General features: G+C 36.5%; 1 protein-coding gene and 1 pseudogene across 3 annotated transcripts in view; both read right to left on the reverse strand.

Annotated features, from left to right (window-relative positions):
• LOC115220973 (synaptotagmin-15-like) overlaps positions 1 to 15000 on the reverse strand; it is a 187523-nt gene that overhangs the window by 153130 nt on the left and 19393 nt on the right. The gene's annotated exons all lie outside the window — the stretch shown is intronic.
• On the reverse strand, positions 6457 to 6553 carry LOC115221145 (annotated as a pseudogene).

Consider the following 15000-nt stretch of genomic DNA (forward strand, 5'->3'; position numbering starts at 1 on the left):
ATCTCAGCGCGCCAAAGTGAAGGCATTTGAAAGATACACATAAATGTAATTTGTAGAACTTTATACATACTGGATTTCGGTCGAGCGTTCTGTATCTAGTTCTGGAAATTGTGTTTTGTAAACGACAAACTATGCTGATGATCTTACAGATGTTTGCGTATCCATATACGTAAATATTGACAAATGAAACTAATTAGTACATAGGTAATCGTAAATTTTCATTTGTCTTGCTTATTTTTACACTTTGGTACATACATACATATATACACACATACATATACGCATATGTGATTTGTGTGCTTGTAAATGTACCATCACTGTATACACATACATACATTAATACATCTCTGTATATATAAATATATATTTTTATCTTATACTAGCAGTATCGCCCGGCGTTGCTCGGGTTTGTAAGGGAAATAATTATATAAGCATTTTTAGAGATGTAAAGTATAATAGCCATCTCAATATGGCTAACCACAAAGGAGGAGGGGTGTTACTGTAGCTTTTTACGTTCTGAGATTTAATAATAAATTTTAGAGAGTTACTTCCCCTTATATATGTCAAAAATGGATTAAAAATGGGAAAAATTGATGGTAATTTTTTTTTTAAATCGTAGACTCCGTAGACGCGCGCTAATACCCAGACGGTCTCGATATGAATCACGACGATAAGATACCCGGTTTTGGTTAACTGCACCGCAAAATGTGGGAGTAGTTAGGAATCTAAATCGTAGGAGACAGACACACAACCTCACTTTTATATATAAAGATTTCCTCTATTAACATAATATTGAGGTCTCTTCTTTTCTTTTGTTATCTTACTGTTTTTACCAATATACATATATATATAATATAAATATATATATATTACAGAGATGTACTTGCATAGCAAGTGACTTGATCTGAGATCGTGTGCTGGAACGAAAACAGTTGTAGCGTTGAAGGTGTTTATAAGCCATTTAAGAACACACAAAAACCGTTAGATTCACTTCAACATTAAATTTAATTTGTCAAAATATTTTCATCGCTTTGAGACCGCGACCTGTTAGCACGATATTTTTGTCAGTGAACAGGTCGCGGTCTCAAAGCGACGAAAATATTTTGGCAAATTAAATTTAAATGTTGAAGTGAATGTGGTTTTTGTGTGTTTCTTAAATGGCTTACAAACACCTTCCACGCTGCAATATATATATACACCATATATATATATATGTATGTATGTATGTATGTGTGTATATGTGTATGCATGTATGTGTGTGTGTGTGCGTGTCTGTGCTTGTGATTGTCCTCCACACTCTTGACAACGAATGTTGGTTTGTTTACATCCCTGTCACCTAGTGGTTTGACAAAGGAAACAGATAGAATAAGTACAATGCTTACAAAAATAAAACGAGTTGATTCATTAAACTACAATTCTTCAAGGCATTGCCCCAGCATGGCCACAGACCAATGGCTGGAAAAAGCAGAAGAATAAAAATACATTCTCTGCTTTGGTCTTATGTTCAAGGCATGAGAAAGCTTGAGTTTACATGAGAAGGCCTAACAGACCTGGTAGAAACAGCAGCCAAATCTCCCTCAAATCACACCTTACTGTCTTATGTATGTATATATATATATGAGCCATGAGGGGGACCTCTACATGGTAGCTAGACCTGGTAGAAATAGCAGCCAAATTTCCCCCCAATCACACCTTACTGTCTTATCTATGTATAATGTATGTATGAGCCTATGGGGAGACCCCTACATGGCCTAGACCTGGTAGAAATAGCAGCCAAATTTCCCCCAAATCACACTTACTGTCTTATCTATGTATATATGTATGTATGAGCCTATGAGGAGAGACCCCTACATGCAGCTAGACCTGGTAGAAATAGCAGCCAAATTTCCCCCAAATCACACCTTACTGTCTTATCTATGTATATATGTATGTATGAGCCTATGAGGGAGACCCCTACATGGCAGCTAGACATGGTAGAAATAGCAGCCAAATCTCCCTCAAATCACACCTTACTGTCTTATCTTTCTGCTACTTGGATATAGGTGTTATATTCGTCGTAAAAAACTTTCCTGTCACACACTCACGCACACGCGCACACACACACACACACACCACACGCACCCTCACACACACACACACGCGCACACCCACACACTCACTCACCACACGCACGTTAGCTTACAATTTTATTTATATTTTGCGTGTCTATGTGTGGAAAGAGGAAGTGGGAGGCAGAGTGAAAGAATCACTCACTACAGTAAGTCAATTACTTTCATTTTATTCGTTGCCCACTGTGTGTGGCGTTGCGTTTGTGCCGTAAACCAGACTAAGAAAGCATTGACACACACACCAGAATGTGAGTTTTCTGTAAATTTTGCTTAATTGGAGTTTAAATTTTAAAAACTGGACCTGGCATGACGCGATGCATTGTACTCTTAAAAATGCAAGGTAAATTGTAATTGAAGAAATCCTATATTGTAGATTTGTATAACTCCCAAAGGGAGGCAGATAAAATCTGCCTTTTATAATAAGAGATTAAACTTTTTATACTTTTTGATACTTATATATATTTAATAAAATAAAAATAAATAAATATATATATATATATATAAATTTATAAATATAAAATAATAATTTCAAATTTTTAACTTAAAATTTAAATTATTTAAATTTTGAATTTTATATTTGATACATTTTGTATTTTATATGAATTAATTTTATTTCTATGTTTTGGTTTATGTTTTTCACTGTTTGATTTGCCTAATAGTGGTTTTATCTCTAAGTTAATTTATAAATAAATATATATATATATGTGTGTGTGTGTGTGTTTGTATGTGTGCGTGTGTATGTGTGTGTTTGTGTGTGTGTTTGTATGTGTATGTGTGTGTGTGTAGATGGATGGATGGATGGATGAATGAATGGATGATAGATGGATATATGTATGGATGTACACAATTAAGATATATGTATGCATGTGTAAATCTGTGTATGTTTGTGCATGTATGTACATATGTGTCAGAGTGTGTTTGCTTTTGTAACACTCATTGCCTTTTTAATACAGACAGTCTTGGATAATTAATACACATTTTGTAATGATCAAAGTCTCTCGACCACATTCGTGCTAAATGTCGACTGAATAATATTTGAAGGTCAACAACCGAAAAAAAGGAGGAAGGAAAAGCAGATGTAACGCAAGGATATAAACGCGCCTACATCCACACAAATATCTGCGCGTATTTGTTTATATATATATATATATATATATATACATACATATATACAGACAGACAAACAGATAGATAGATATGTAGATATATACATACATGGACAGACAGATAGATACATACATACATACATACATACATACATACATACATACATACATACATACATACATACATACATGGACAGACAAACAGACAGACAGACAGATAGACATACATACAGACAGACAGACAGACAGATAGATAGATAGATAGATAGATAGATAGATAGATAGATAGATAGATAGATAGATAGATAGATAGATAGATAGATAGATAGTGTTTTGCACTTTGAGCTTGACCGAGATGGTCAAGCTGTGAGCGCTGACCATTATGCTCAACAACTACAGCCAGTATATGATGCTTTGAAAGTCTGCTTCCCGGAATTGGTCAATTGAAGATATGCACTGCTCCAGCATGAAAATGCCCCAGCACACACTGCCAATGAAACCAAACGCAAACTTGGAGGGGTTGAGTTGCTTCTCACTTTGCCTATAGACAAGACGGTGCACCGTCGGATTACCACCTTTTGCGAGTCGAGTCGTGACTCATTTCCTGCATGGACGGAGGTTCAACAATATGGATGACGTTCAAGGAGTACACGGATTTATTTTTGGCTCTAAACGATGCAAATGTTATAAGGTTGGAATTGAGCGCCAAACTTATGGCAAACGATGGCAACTAACAACAGAATATGAAGGGATGTATTAGGATGAATAAACATTTTTCGTACGTAATTTGAACTATAATTAGAGCTAGAAATGCGAAAAAACGTTTGATTCAACCTTGTTTATAAATAAACATATTTGTGTGTAAGTGTTTGTGCGTGTATGTGTGTATGTGTGTGTGTACGCGCGCGTGCGTTTGTGTTTGTATGTGTGCATATACATGAAGTGGTGCTGTAAATTTTCCAGCAGTATAGGTGTAGCGAAAGGCCTAGGTGGAAGCCCTAACATTCCGAGTTCTTTTAAAGGGATAGATAGATAGATAGATAGATAGATAGATAGATAGATAGATAGATAGATAGATAGATAGATAGATAGATAGATACATGAGAGATAGATACATGATAGATAGATAGATAATGATTGGAAGATAGATAGATAGATAGATAGATAGATAGATAGATAGATAGATAGATAGATAGATAGATAGATTGATTGATTGATTCATTGATTGATGATGATTGATAGATAGATAGATAGATAGATAGATAGATAGATAGATAGATAGATAGATAGATAGATAGATAGATAGATAGATAGGCGCAGGAGAGGCTATGGTCGCAGGAGTAGCTGTGTGGTAGCTTCCCAACCACATGTTTCCGACTTAAGTCCCACTGCATGGTACCTTGGCCAAGGTTCTTCTACTATAGCCTCGGGCCAACCAAATCCTTGTGAGTGATTTTGGTAGACGGAAACTGAAAGAAGCCTATCGTATATATATATATATATATTATATATATATATATATATATATGCGTGTGTGTGTGTGTGTGTGTGGTGTGTGTGTGTGTGCGTCTGTCTGTCTGTCTGTGTTTGTTCTCTTTCTATCGCTTGACAACCGATGCTGGTGTGTTTACGTCCCCCGTAACATAGCGGTTCGGCAAAAGATACCAACAGAATAAGTACTAGGATTACAAAGAATAAGTCCTAGGGTCGATTTGTCAAACTAAAGGCAGTGCTCCAGCATAGGCGCAGTCAAATGACTGAAGCAAATGAAAGAATGAAAGAATACATATGTATGTATGTTCAATTTTATTTCAAGATTTCTTGCCAATAGAGAATGAGCCGGTTTCTAACCTATATTCAAGGCTCCTTCGTTGGAATTTCAACATCAGCAACAGGGTATATATGTATGTATGTATGTATGTATGTATGTATGTATGTATGTAAAGGGGCCTGCAGTCACCAGTGTAAGCTGCAGTGAAATGCTGGTCAATAAACTGAAACCAGCATTTCACACTAAACGCCGATGTTTATTGTCAAATCAAGTGTTATTGTACGACAATGCACGTACAGAGAGGAAAGCTTACAACGTTGAAAATTTGGGTTTCGAGTTGCTGAAATACCTCGCATACAATGCATATCTCGCTCCCTTCCGACTAACAAATCTTTGAACTGCTCAAACATCCTGCCGCTACGTTCTGAGCTCAAATTCCGCCGAGGTCGACTTTGCCTTTCATCCTTTCGGGATCGATTAAATAAGTACCAGTTACGCACTGGGGTCGATATAATCGACTTAATCCGTCTGCCTGTCCTTGTTTGTCTCCTCTGTTTAGCCCCTTGTAGGTAGTAAAGAAATAGGTATTTCGTCTGTCTTTATGGTCTGAGTTCAAATTCCGCCGAGGTTGACTTTGCCTTTCATCCTTTCGGGGTCGGTTAAATAAGTATGCACTGGGTGGGGTCGATCTAATCGACTTAATCCCTTTGTCTGTCCTTGTTTGTCCCCTCTATGTTTAGACCCCCTGAGGGCAATAAAAAAATAACTATATTTGTGCAGGAAAGGCGGCGAGCTGGCAGAAACGTTAGCACACTGGGTGAAAAGCCGAATTCTGTCGAAGTCGACTTTCATTCATTCGGGGCCGATAAGTTAAGTATCATTTGCAGACTGGGTTGATCTAATCGACTGGTCCCCACCCCCAAAAAATTCAGGCCTTGTGCTTAGAGTAAAAAAGAAAATAATATATTTGTGCAGGGAACTTTCCATAGGAGTACAATCCATTACGCCGAATATTTGTCTGTTTTTTCTGCGTCGATAACACATTCGACTAGGATTGTTCTTATAAAATACTTCTCATCTCAAAGCTACCAACCCCGAACGATTCAGTTAGAGCGAAGTTTCGGATTCCACTAAGTACTGCCTAGTACTACCCACTTCTCTCTCTATGTGTTTACATATACATATTTATATATATATATATATATATATATATATAATATATATAGATAGATAGATAGATAGATAGATAGATAGATAGATAGATAGATAGATATGCATATATACATGCATATAATATATATATATATATTATATTAATATATATATATATATATATATATATATATATAATATATATATATATATATATATATATATATATATATATATATACATATATATATTCTATCGTTTTATTCGTTTCAGCCAAGCAGCTGCGAACATACAGGAGCACAATCGTGCAAACTAAAAAAGTTATATGGGACACTACACTAATCTGCGTGTCATCAAGGGCCATGCTATTTTTCTCTGTATCGTTCCAATTTTCGTCAAAAATTAGGTTAAAAAATAAGGGAATTTCTTATACATGGATAGTATGATAATCTTTTGCAAAACCTTTTTACCAAAGTTGAAGTACCAAAAATTAGGGGGTTCCTCATGCACGAGGCTTCCTTATACACGTTAAAATTCGGTGTATGTATATATATATATATATTTATATATATATATAACACAAAATGGGACAAGAACGCAAAACATCCGGACAACTAGGTGATACAAAAAGGGACAACAAAACATTCAGATAGATGATACAAAAAAACCAGGACGGGTCATTCGAAGCTTTCTATCCTAAGTCAAGAACCAGATCATCCTCGTAATTTCGGCTGATTAATCTTGAGATTGCTCCAATCTGACCAGCCACAAGGAAGGCATACATATACAAAGCGTATTTGTATGTGCATCTGTGTGTGTGCGTGTACACAGGCACGCAGACTCTCAAATTCAGTGATATTAAGAATTTAGACTATAACATCGGCTCCAGTACATATTCTAATTTTACATGCTCTATTTGTCGATCCTCAAATGTACAAGACACTGAACAAGACGCCGCTCTCTTATTTACTGTAAACCTCAACACTGACCCGAATACATATTTCATATATATTTTGTTTAAATTCTATTGAAAGCACACAACGCATAGAAACTGAAGGAATGAAAATAATACGACTGTCATGCCACCGAAGACAACGTAAATTTGATGTCAGGGTGGGAGGGCAACCAACTTTGAGGTGATGTGACGAAGCAGGCAACCAACTTCGAGGTGATGTTACCAAGCAGGCAACCGAGGGGTGATTCGATAACTAGCATCGTAAAGATGACGGTACAACATGATAATTGGAGGTGATTGAGATATAAAACAAACTACCTGTAGGAAGATGGCGAAGGAATCAACGTAGATGTGTTGGGTGAAGGTAGTATCAGAGAGACGAAAGAGAAAGTAGCCATGAAGCATATAATGTGTAATTCCGACATTGAATGAAAAATAATTGATTAAATCTTCTGGTGTAGTCATGCAGGAAATTTGACTATTATCATCAATCGTCCTTCATCCGACCTCAAAGATTCACTCGGTTCATCCTATCATCTCCAATATTTTCTTTCATATTAGAATTGATGTTTTTATTTTTTATTTTTCCAAAGCTCATCTGATTCATCTTATTTAAATGCCCGGCGAAGAATCCAGTGTGTAAGACGTAAGCTAGTACTTCAGGCGGGAAATCTTATACATAGAAGGATATGGCGTTGGTGTAGTCGTTGTTGTTGCTGCTGTTGTTGTTATTGTTGCTGTTGAGCGCTTATGCTTTTGTTGTGCGGCAGCCCCAAATCAATTGCGATTAACATTCCTCTAGTCAGAAACATTCTATTTGAGACCTTCTCGTGCAACTTTCAAACAGCGCCTAAGCAATATTTTTTTTTTTTGCTCTACATGTCCGTTTTGGTTGGTGTTGTTGTTTTTGCCTTTTTTTTTCTGGTGGGGAGGTTACGTTGACACTCCTTCACACATAAAGATGAAATGAAGACGATGACGATAGCGAGAATGATGATGATGATGATGATGATGATGATGATGATGATGATGATGACGACGACGACGACGATGATGATGATGACGATGATGATGACGATGATGATGACGATGATGATGACGATGATGACGACGATGATGACGACGATGATGACGGCAACGACAACGGCAACGACGACGGCGACGACAATGATGATGATTATGATGACAACAACGATGACGATAATGCTGTCAATGACGACAGCGGTGATGATAATGATGACAATGACGACGGTGATGATGATGATGATGATGATGATGATGATGATGATGATGATGATGATGATGATGATGGTGATGATGATGGTGATGATGATGATGATGATGATGGTGATGATGATGATGATGATGATGATGATGATGATGATGGTGATGATGATGATGATGATGATGATGATGACGCAACGGCAATAACGACAATGACGACGGCGATGGTGATTTCTAGAGAAATGCATGACCAGGAATTAGTGGAAAGGATTCAGTCGAAATCCTAACCGACAGGATTTTTAACGGAAGGCTTAAAGATAACAAATCATCAATTTCATGGTTATTTATTCGGTCACTCAAAAAGGATTTTAGGATTTTTAGGACCCCCACCTTCCCTTCCCTTATGATTCATAATCCCATAAAACAACGACTGTTTGGTTTACTTTCATTTCGAAAGAGGGCTCCGTCGATTGAAGATCACTGTACATATTTATTTTATCGACCCGGGTAGCATTAAAAGTAAAATTCAATCCCCTGTATAGGGACCGCATTAGATCGACAACCCCCACATTTCTCTTTCTCTCTCTCTTTCTTTTTCTCTCTCTCTCTCTCTCTCTCTTCTCCTCTTTCTGATTATGTGTATGAGGGAAGAGATGACGTTTATATCAACCGTGGTCAGTTAATTAATTATAACGTCTCTTTCTCCCTCTCTTTTACACTCAATCTCATCATTTTCTATCTGCTGTACGTGTATATTTCTGCGTGCATGCGTATTTGTGTGTGTGTGTGTGTGTGTGTTTTGTGTGTGTGTGTGTGTGTGTGTGGTGTGTGTGCGTGCATGTGTGTATGTGTGTGTGTGTGTGTGTGTGTGTGTGTGTGTGTGTATGTGTTTACCTCTAAAATGTACTAAACAGGTTGACAGTTTCAGTCAGCCTCGCCACATCGTCAGCGTCCAACCAGCTGCGCTCCATCTTCTCGTATATAGCGAATAAGTAACAAAGCGACATTGCATCACCAGACATTTTGCTGTAGATCTAGCTAAAATACTTAACTCTCAGTTAAGTATTTCGAAATAACTACAACACTAAAATAAACTAACACTATAACACAGAAACTAAACGAAAAGTTATTATTCCTTAAACAATGGCGTCCGCAAGTAGCAGCTGGGATGCATGATGAAGAAGTGTCTTATTAGCTATCAGAGATTGGATAAAGAAGATGCATTCTCTGTTATTTGTAGTTTTATGAAGAATATATTCAAAACAACACCAGGACGGTTCCTCAGTCGTAATTATGGAAACTATCAACTAGTTCACATGGATACGTTTTCTTTTGCAGTGAATCACATTGTTTCCTTGAAAACAACCTTTAAATTGGTTGCGGTAATATGCTGTTTGTCTAAATTACGTTTTTTATTTGCTGGTATATAGAAGCTTTACAGACAAAATACAAGTGTAAATGCATAAAAATGCTACTAAGATTTTCAACATAGAATGGTACATGTACTATATTACATACATACATGCATACATGCATATACATGTGCGTGTATATATATATATATATATATATATATATTACCTTGCGTCATGTTATATATTGATTTCACAAAGACGTTTGACAGTCTCAACCGGAGGTTTGTAGTTGATATATCAAGATCCAGCAGCATTTCTAAGATTATCAATGTAGCGAAATGTTTACATTAAAACTAAAACATTTGCATCATGTAAGCTTAGGGCTCCATCTGTCTCGCTTCTCTTCGATCGGAAGCAGCATCTGACAAAGTGCTCCATCACATTATGCGTCGACGAGACGGCAATTTGCAACCCACGTCTTATAAATATAGGTGTACCCGGGGATTCAATTATATCTTTATAACAATATCGCTTCTGTGCGAAAACAACATTCTTTCTATCACTTATAATCCTATATAGTTATTACTACACTTCGCTTCTTAAGTTTCTGCAAACAAGCAGTATCCAATCCAAACATCTGATATACAAACCACATGTTAGACTTACACCGTTTCACTCTACATAGACTCATGAACTGACAATAAAATACAGTCACTACATACGTAAAGCAACGTATATAGTAACATTACTCTACTGTTTATAGGAACGCTGCTATACATCTAGTGATGTATATAACACAAAACTATGTAGGTGCATATATACAGGGTGTCCATAAATTACCTTTACAATTTGAGCAATTCGGTAAAAGAGGAAAACGATAACGTAGCAAGTTGCGAGCTTAAGTTGAAGTGTTCCGGTGTTTCTGATAAAACTTTATCTAGTATAAAGGTATAGGAGTGGCTGTGTGGTAAGTAGCTTGTCTACCAACCACATGGTTCCGGGTTCAGTCCCACTGCGTGGCACTTTGGGCAAGTGTCTTCTACTATAGCCTCGGGCCGACCAAAGCCTTGTGAGTGGATTTGGTAGACGGAAACTGAAAGAAGCTCGTCGTATATATGTATATATATATATATCTTTGTGTGTGTATATGTTTGTGTTTGTCTCCCCAACATTGCTTGACTACAGATGTTGGTGTGTTTACGTCCCGTAACTTAGCGGTTCGGCAAAAGAGACCGATAGAATAAGTACTAGGCTTACAAAAAGTAAGTCCTGGGGTCGATTTGCTCGATTAAAGGCGGTGCTCCAGCATGGCCGCAGTCAAATGACTGAAACAAGTAAAAGAGTAAAAGAGAGTAAAGAGAGTAGTTGCCTGTTTTCCAATAAACTCTGCTGAATTACCTTTATTTCTTTTCTCTTTCAGGAATTGTTCAAATTCTAAATGAAATTTTTAGACACACACTCTGGTGGTGATGGTGGGGGTTTCGCATGTGCATGTGTGTATGTGCGTGTATATATATATATTATATATATGTACAAACACACACGCATATAACTTTTCATTTTTCGACAGAGCCAGCAGTTTCATGAAGCTAGCCTTATCGACGATGTTCGGTTCAGATTCGTGTGCTCCGAGTGTCCAGATGAAGTAAGACCACGGTCAGGCGTACACTTTTCTCCTTCACGCAAATAATTTAAATGCTGCTCGTAACAGACCTAGAAGTCCTCAGAGGGAAGTCCGTATAAATATCTTCTATACCGTCCAGAGGTGGGGGTTGTAATGCTCTACAAACCAAGCTTCCAAAAGACAGGATCCTTTGAATGGAAAGCTACAGAGAGGCCAAAAGTTACAAGTTGTTTGTGGGTATAAGGACAGCTAATGTTGGGTGTATTTTAGCTTGTAATGTATGATCGAAAAAGCGATTTGTTTGCGTTGAAATGTTTATTATGACGGTTGACTGCAGAATATCTCTGGATTTAAAATTTATTGCTCTTTTCTTTGGCCGAGAGAAAACTCCCATCGAACTACTCTTTGAGAAGATGACAAATTTGTAAAGGGTCATTAATATACGAACGATTTAACATTGAATTCTACCGATGTTATTTTTCAAAGCTAATATTTCACGTGCATAGAGAAAGAGAGCTCTGAAAGTTCACCAGCATCCGTTTGATTACGGTAACTTTTTTTTCTGTACCGCCCACATCTTCGTACGATTATTTCGATGATGTTTTACTTTTTACGATGTGTTTGTGTACTTTATTATTATTATTATTAATTTTTTTTTTTTTTTTGCTATTAACATGTTTTCAGTTTGAATCTGTGTGACGACTTCATAATAGATATTTTGAGAGACATATAACTGTTTCGGCACCTGGCTATGTGTACGGTCTGGTACATTATATATGTGTACGTGTGTGTGTCTGTATATGTGTATGTGTGTATGTAAGTATTCACACATATAAATATGCATAAATATATCTGTACGAATATGTATGTATATACATATATATATATATGTGTGTGTGTGTGTGTGTGTGTGTGTGTGTGTGTGTGTGTGTTGTGTGTGTGTGTGTGTGTGTGTGTGCGTGTGTGGTGTGTGTGTGTGTGTACAAATATATATAGATAGATAGAGTTCAAATTTACCAAAAAGAAAAACGAAAGACGAAGACAGGTGTTGGAACAACAAAAGCATGTGTATTAGTTTAACGTTCGGGAAAAATGGAAAAGTCTTATACGTTTCGAGCCTACGCTCTTCGACAGAAAGGAATAAAAGGAAAAGTGGAGAGAGAATGAAAAAAAACGGAGAGAGAAAAACTGTCTAGAGTTCAACAGTCCAACATGGCTTGATGACTAGAAAAGAAGAGGTTGAACGAAAGGGAGATAATAAAAAAAGCGGTTGAAAGAAACGTATGCATGTATGTACGTATGTATGATTTATCGTTATGATATTGTGAGCGCCTGTGTGCTTCCAGCATTGGACTGAAGAGTCACATACGCTCTCAACGCTGATATCAAAAGCTTTTACACTATTGGACACTGATGGACTACTAACATATATATATATTATATATATATATTATATATATATATTATATATATTATATATATATATACCGGAGTAAACACATAAATGTGAAACAAGGGGAAAAAAAGAGTACTCAAATACCAAGTGGTAGAGTAATATGCTTTATTTTAAGCAGCAGAAAATTCAACAAATCTGTTACTCTGAGTTTCTCGTTGCCGTTCATCAGAAGTTTTTGCTAGAATGGACCAATATATATTAATTCAATCTATACTCTTACAAACGCTACACCTTTAAAAAGAAATGGACTTGTTTGATTGGCCCTTTAGAAAAAAAAAGCAATGTTGTCAAATTTAGAATGTTTATATAAGTTTGTGTATAGCAAAGCATATGATTTGTAAGCATGCGTATCTGTGTATGTGTAAGTGAAAGTATGCTTGTGCTTAAGCACGCATACACACGACGGTATGTAATGTATCAATTCAAACTTGTGTATGTATACTGGCTCTATAGATGCCAATAACATCGCTACAAGTTTCCCCCCCACCCCTCTTTCGTTCCTTTTTCTCTCTTTCCCTTTCTTTGTTCCCCCTCCTTGCTCAGTATATGAGAATTGCTACATAGATGAATTTTAGCTTGCGTGCGAGACGGTTTTGCGTGAATATATGTACACATGCTTTTATGTGTATAATTTAGATTCATATTCATACGTCTGTATATGTATGTATGGCGTTTACGCGCATCCTTTTGTGTATGTTGATATATATATGTGGATTTTAATATAAATATGTATTGCAGTATTTATAACAGGTTTAATTTCTATGCATTAATTTGTACTGTCTTCAATAACGGCAATAGGTTTTTTCCTCGGTTTTTTTCCTCGGATTTATAATTTTTATAAGTTTTTATATATATATACATATATTTTTGACCTTTTTGTTTATCGCTCGAGATTGACCGTTTTTTCTAAGGGCCAATCAAACAAGTCCTTTCTTTTTAAAGGTGTAGCGTTTGTAAGAGTATAGATTGAATTAATGATTGTTCCATTCTAGCAAAAACTGTCTGATGAACGGCAACGAGAAACTCAGAGTAACAGATTTTGTTGAATTTTCTGCTGCTTAAATAAAAGTATATATATATATATTATATATGTGTGTGTGTGTGTGTGTGTGTGGTGTATGTGTGTATGTGTGTGTGTGTGTGTTATGTGTGTGTGTGTTGGTACTTATATGTGCATATATGGATACAGGACGTCACAGAACGTAAACAACATGAAATATTAAGAAAAGCTTAGATATGCGAGCAACGAAAGAAACAAATGGAAAGCAAAACAAGTAACATAAAGAACGATATTTCATCAGTTGTCGGTTGTTTTTCTACTTCACATTTCGAGCAATTCACGACAACATGTAACTTCGAAAAACAGTTGATCCCGCGAGCCAAAATAAAATTTTGGATTTGCGGAGGGTCAAAGTTGGCAACAAAAACAGGAGAGGGGAGACATACAATAAACCAAACGAAGACAAAATATGGAGGACCGTTAGGCTTGACGAGGGAAGGTAGCGAACGCTGGATGAATATTCTTTGACAAGAGAAAAGATAGGAGAGAAGACAGACTGAAGGAAAATAAAGATGATCACGTGAGAAAAAGAAAGATGGACGGTGGTCACGTGTGAGCAACGAGAGAGAAGTAAAGGAGGAAGAGGGAGACAGGAACTGAAAGAAGCTCACCGTGTGTGTGCGTGTGTGTGTGTGTGTGTGGTGTGTACTTTGCACTGCTGTGTGAAAGTCACATCCATCTTTTGATTTCCTTCTTGATAGAGCTTTGATATTACAATAATCTTCCATTTCATGTATTTGAAAGACTCTTCCTTTAATTACTAGATGTAGTCCGCCTATTTTATGAGTTCTCACTCATCTAGAGCTCTTAAATAGAAAATACTGTTGTAAAATGATTGCTTGGGCTTCCCTTCAGGTATTTGTATTGCCAATATGAAGTTTGTTTTATAGGAGTGACATCTGCTTTATTTACTATAGCTTCTGTGCAACAAGGCATATTTAGTGAACATGTATTGGTGTTGATACATGTGAGCATGTGGCCTCAGTTATACTTAGGAATGCTTTTGACTACTTGTTATAAACTGTAGTTTAATAACAGATTGCACAATTAAAAAAATCTTTCTATATTCAAGGCTTACTGGGAAATGCTTATCAAAGTTGGAAAGATATTCGCAATATTTGTCAAAAGTTGTGAATTTGATCATTTTGTTTTTCATATTGTTGAACCAATCAATGGCGGATGTACAGTT

This window comes from Octopus sinensis, linkage group LG17 (genome assembly GCF_006345805.1).
Source record: "Octopus sinensis linkage group LG17, ASM634580v1, whole genome shotgun sequence".
Lineage (NCBI taxonomy): Eukaryota > Metazoa > Mollusca > Cephalopoda > Octopoda > Octopodidae > Octopus > Octopus sinensis.